The sequence below is a fragment of the Mandrillus leucophaeus genome, unplaced genomic scaffold, assembly GCF_000951045.1.
Source record: "Mandrillus leucophaeus isolate KB7577 unplaced genomic scaffold, Mleu.le_1.0 Scaffold111, whole genome shotgun sequence".
NCBI lineage: Eukaryota > Metazoa > Chordata > Mammalia > Primates > Cercopithecidae > Mandrillus > Mandrillus leucophaeus.
The window spans coordinates 4,489,085-4,495,084 of record NW_012099321.1 but is presented as its reverse complement, the minus strand read 5'-3'; the positions used below and the strand labels follow the sequence as shown (position 1 = coordinate 4,495,084).

The 6,000-nt window shown below is 39.4% G+C and overlaps 1 protein-coding gene across 2 annotated transcripts in view; it reads right to left on the bottom strand.

Annotated features, from left to right (window-relative positions):
- Window positions 1-6,000, bottom strand: part of ADAM32 (ADAM metallopeptidase domain 32) — a 160,737-nt gene that overhangs the window by 51,809 nt on the left and 102,928 nt on the right. The gene's annotated exons all lie outside the window — the stretch shown is intronic.

The following is a 6,000-nucleotide window of genomic DNA, read 5'->3' as shown; positions in this document are numbered from 1 at the left end:
GAATAGTGCCGCAATAAACATACGTGTGCATGTGTCTTTATAGCAGCATGATTTATAATCCTTTGGGTATATACCCAGTAATGGGATGGCTGGGACATATGGTACATCTGTATCTTTTCAGTGGAGCATTTAGCCCATTTACATTCAATGTTAGTATTAAAATGTGAAGTACCATTGTATTCATCATGCTCTTTGTTGCCTCTGTACTTTGGGTTTTTTGTTTTGGCTTTTTAACTTGTATTTTTGTTTTATAGGTCCTGTGTGATTTATTCTTGAAAGAGGTTTTGTTTTGATGTGTTTACAGGATCTGTTTCAAGATTTAGAGCTCCTTTTAGCAGTTCTTCTAGTGGTGGCTTGGTAACGGCAAATTCTCTCAGCATTTGTGTGTCTGAAAAAGACTGTATCTTTCCTTAATAAATAATGCTTAGTTTCACTGGATACAAAATTCTTGGCTGACAATTGTTTTGTTTGAGGAGGCTGAAGATAGGGCCCCAGTCTCTTCTAGCTTGTAGGGTTTCTGTTGAGAAATCTGCTGATAATCTGATAGGTCTTCCTTTATAGGTTACCTGGTGCTTCTGTCTCACAGCTCTTAAGATTCTTTCCCTCATCTTAACTTTGGAAAACCTGATGACAATGTGCCTAGGCAATGATCTTTTAGCAATGAATTTCCCAGGTGTTCCTTGTGCTTCTTGTATTTGGATGTCTAGGTCTTTCACAAAGCCAGGGAAGTTTTTCTCAATTATTCCCCCAAATATGTTTTCCAAACTTTTAGAATCCTCTTCTTACTCAGGAGCACCAATTATTCTTAGGCTTGGTCATTTAACATAATCCCAGACTTATTGGACGCTCTGTTCATATTTTCTTATTCTTTTTCCCTTGTCTTTGTTGGATTTGATTATTTCAAAGACCATATCTTAGAACTCTGAATTTCTTTCTTCTACTTGTTCAGTTCTATTGCTAAGACTTTCCAGAGCATTTTGCATTTCTAACAGTGTGTCCAAAATTCCCAGAATTTTTTATTGTTTTTTTCTTTAAACTGTCTATTTCCTTGAATAATTCTCCCTTCACTTCCTGTGTCATTTTTTGGATTTCATTGCATTAGGCTTCTCCTTTCTCTAGTGCCTCCCTGATTAGCTTAATAACTAATCTCCTGATTTCTTCTTCAGGTAAATCAAGTATTTCTTCTTGGTTTTAATCCATTGCTTGTGAACTAGTGTGATTTGGGGGGGATGTTAAAGAGCCTTGTTTTGTCATATTACCAGGAATAGTTTTCTGGTTCCTTCTCATTTGGGTAGTCTCTGTCAGAGGGAAGGTGTAGGGCTGAAGGCTTTTGTTCAGATTCTTTTGTCCCATGGGGTGTTCCCTTGATGTAGTACTCACCCCCTTTTTCTATGGATGTGGCTTCCTATGAGCCAAACTGCTGTGATTGTTGTCTGTCTTCTGGGTCTAACCATCCAGCGAGTCTACCCAGCTCCAGGCTGGTACTGGTAATTGTCTGCACAGAGTCCTGTGATATGAACTGTCTATGAGTCTCTCAGCCATGGATACCAGCAACTGTTCTGGTGGAGGTAGCGGAGGGTGTAATGGACTACATGAGGGTTCTTAGCTTTGGTGGCTTAATGCCCTGTTTTTGTGCCAGTTGGCCTCCTGCCAGGAGGTGGTCCTTTCCCGAGAGCATCAGCTGTGGTAGCATGGAGAGGGACCAGTGGTGGGTGGGTCCCTAGAACTCCCAAGAGTATATGCCCTTTGTCTTCAGTGACCAGAATGGGTAAGGAAGACCATCAGGTGGGGGCAGGGTTAGGCATGTCTGAGCTCAGACTCTCCTTAGTCAGGTCCTGCTGCGGCTGCTGTGTGGGGTGGGGGTGAGATTCCAGGTCACTGGAGTTGTGCACCTAGGAGGATTATGGCTGCCTCTGCTGAGTCATGCAGGTTGTCAGGGAAGTGGAGGAAAGCTGGCAGTCACAGGCCTCAACCAGCTCCCATGCAAACTGAAGGGCCTGTCTCACTCCCACCATGCCCCACTTCAACAGCCCCAAGTCTTGTTTCCTTCTCCCTGTGAAGTTTTACCCACTGCTCCTCTGACCATCCTTCAGATAGATCCCTGTGGTGTCAGGCAGGAATGGTCTGCGTGGGGACCCAGCGAGCTCCCAGGGTCTTTCTCCTGCTTCTTCTACCCCTGTATTTTGTTCAGCTCTCTAAATTGATGCAGCTCCAGGTAAGTTCGGAAACTTCTCCCTCAGACAGGCCTTCAGTTTCTCCAATGGGGGTGTGTGTTCAGGAGAGGAGGAAGGGAGGGTCCCCCTTTCCCACTTCCACAGTTGGGGCACTCACAGTATTTGGGGTATCTCCTGGGTCCTGCAGGAGCAGTCCACTTCCTTCAGAGGGTCTGTGGGTCCTCTCAGGATTGCTGGTTTGTTCTTGCAGTTGATCTGGAGCTAAAATTCACAACGTGAGCCACCACACACTGTCTCATCCGGAGCTGTAATCTAGTCCTGCCTCCCATCTGCTATGATGATCCATCTCAATTTATAAATTTTTATGTTGCATATTCCTTAACAAATTATTATAGTAATAATTATTTCAGTAGTTTTGTCTATTAACCTTTATACTAGAGACATATTGGCATTTTGGTATTTGGTATTCTGAATTTGACTATATACTTATTTTTACCAGTGAATGTTATATTTCTATATATTTCCATACTACATATTAGTCTTTTTGTTTTAGATGGGAGAACTCCCATTGACATTGGTTGTAAGATAGATCTAGTGGCAATGAACTCCTTGAGCTTTTGTTTGTCTCGGAAAGTTTTATCTTTCCTTTATTCCTGAAGAACAGCTTTGCCAGATAAAGTATTCTTGGTCGACATTTTTTTTTCTTTCAGCACTATATCGTTCCACTCTCCTCACTGGCAAAGTATTTGCTGAGAAAATCCAACTTATATGTTGGATTATGTTACTTAATCTTTTTTTTTCTCTTGCTTCTTTCAAAATTTCATTGTCTTCATTGACGGTTTTATTACAATATGTCTTGGTGTAGTCTTGTTTGGATTAAACCTGACTGAAGAATTTTGAGCTTGGTGTAATCTTCTTTGGATTAAACCTGACTGAAGGTTTTGAGCTTCCTGTACCTGTGTATTTATATCTTTCCTAAGAATTTGGAAGTTTTCAGTTATTATTATTTTAAATAAGCTTTCTGTCCTTGTCTCTCTTCTCCTTTCTTACCTCTTATAATGAGAATGTTAGCTTTCTTGATGCTGTTTCAAAATCCCATAGTGTTTGTTTCTTTGTTTCTTTCCATTCTTTTTTCTTATTTCTCCTCTAGTTGTATATATACAAGTAATCTATTTACAAGTTCACAGATCTTTCTTTTCCTTTGTGAATTCTGTTGTTGATGTTATCTATTGCATTTTAATGTTATTCATTGTGTTCTTCAGCCCAATAATTTGATTATTTTTTATAAAAAATATATGTTATTTCTCTGTGATCTTTTGAAGTTTGTGGAGTATCCTTAGAACAATTATTTTGAATCTCGTTCAGGCAATTTGAAGATCTTTATTTCTTTGGGATCAGTTATTAGAAAATTATTGTGTCATTTGATGGTGATAAGTTTCCTCAGTTTTTCATGTTTCTTATTGTATTGCATTGATACCTTCAAATTTGATGCAGAGTCACCATTTTGAAACTTTACAGAATACTTTCATTGATTAAAAAAAAAATCTTACTCTATAGGTGGGAAAAAGGCCGTTAGAAAGGTAGAGTTGGATGGTTCTGGCTTTGATGAAGACACAGCAGTGAACCCTCTATTCATTTCTGTCAGCTGAGGTCAACATTAACAAAGATTGCAGGGGGTCCTGAGCAGCTAAAGTTGTGGTATCTGCAGGGACAATGAGACTGCTGTGTTTCCAATGGTGAAGGATCCTGGGGTCCTCAATCTCTTTTTCTCCCACCAGGGAGGTCATGGCCCTGGGCAATTTCATTTGGCACAAGGTCTGGTTTGAGGGCATTCCCTCACTGGTGTCTGATGCACGGTGCCCATGCAGTAGCCACAGAGCCAGGGTCTGAATCACAAGCACACATGAAGAGACCAAAGGGTACGGGGCAGCAGTGACACTGGTGCCTAAGGTGAAGACAGCCCTGCTTCCACATAAGTAATGATGTACGAAGTACAGTGGGTGTTTGTGGAGCAGAAGGAGAGTCAGGGTCTTAAGCACACGTGGGTGTACAGGAACAAAAGTTCCTAGGTTCAGTGTGAAGACTCACACATGGCTGCACTATCTCTGAGCCTGAGGCATGAGTGCACACACTGCAGACCCGAACCACAGCTCCAGGGTCAGGGGTGCGCACAGGGTTGGGAGGGGTAGTTGTTCAAGTCCCACAGCTATAAAACAGTAGCTGATTCTCGGAGGAAAGGCACATTTAGATCTCATTTTCCATGGAGCCAGAGGCTGGGATGACTGTTGGTTACCTCAGTAATAAAAGACACCACTGTCCTCTGCAGAGCAGGCTATTGGAGATGACAATGCCACATGCTGAGTGGCTAATACTGATGGCCTCCTCCCTTCTTTGTTCATAACCATTTCCATATATCTCAGATGTGCTGTTGTAATCAGCAATCCTTCTTTACAGTTTTTCCCATTTTTTTCTCCACTGTACTGCTAGAGGGTTCTCAGATGGACCTTAGAGCCTTTGCAAGACTATTATACTTCATAAATAGTTGCCTATTTTTTTGTTTTTTGTGAGGGGATGAAGACCGGCATCCTAAAAATCTTTTGCACAACAAAGGAAGAAATCAACATAGTGAAAAGCCAACTTCTATAAAATAATATAAAGTATTTGCAGATCATGTGTATAGTAAGGAATTCATTTCCAAAATATATGGGTAACTCATAAAACTCAGTACCAAAAGAAAATAACCTGATCAAAAATGGAGAAAAGATTGAATAAACATTTCTCCAAAGAATACACACAATTCATCAAGACATATATGAAAAGATGCTCATCACTAATCACAGAACCACAATGAGATACCACTTCACATCTGTTAGAATGACTATTGTCAAAAAGATAAAAGATAATAAATGTTGGTGAAGATGTGGAGAAAAGAAACCCCCATACACTGGCGGTGGGAATATAAATTGGTACAGCCTCTATGGAAAACAATATAGAACGTCCTTAGAAATCAAAAGTAGAACTACCTTATGATTCACCAATTCCAACTGAGTACAGATTCAAAGGAAATGAATCAATATTGCAAAAGAGATATCTGTACCCCCGTGTTTATTGCTACATTATTCACAATAATCAAGATTTGGACACAACTGGTGTCTGTTTGATTGAAAAAGTGTAACACAATCTGATGTAATGTAAGTCAGATTTACTTGTGTTCCGAGTATAAGAGAAGAAAGTTTACTTTTAGCTTAGGTAAACAGATAAATGTATTAAAAATGTGAGAGAGAGATATATATATGTCTGTGTTTATATAGATATATATACATATACACAAACATACAAAATGCAATATTACTCAGTCAGAGTAAGGAGGAAAATCCTGCCATTTGCAATAACACAGGTGAACCTGGAGGCCATTATGCTAAGTGAAATAAGCCAGATACAGAGAGATAGATAATGCATGATCTCACTTATATATGCAATCTAAAATTGTCAAACTCAAAAACACAGAGAGTGGAATGATGGTTGCAAGAAGCTGAGGTAAGGGGGGAAATGGGGAAATGCTAGTCAAGGGGTACAAAGTTTCAGTTATGCAAAATAAATAAGTTCAAGAGATGTAACATACAACAATGTGACTTTAGTAAATGATATTGTATTATATACTCAAAATCTGCACAAAGGATAGATACAAAAATTCTTTTAAAGGATAAAAAAGAAAATGGTAACTATATGAGATGATGGACATGTTAATCAGCTTAACTGGCAAATATTTCACAATGTATACATATATCAAAACAAAATCAAACACCTAAAAACATACATACAATTT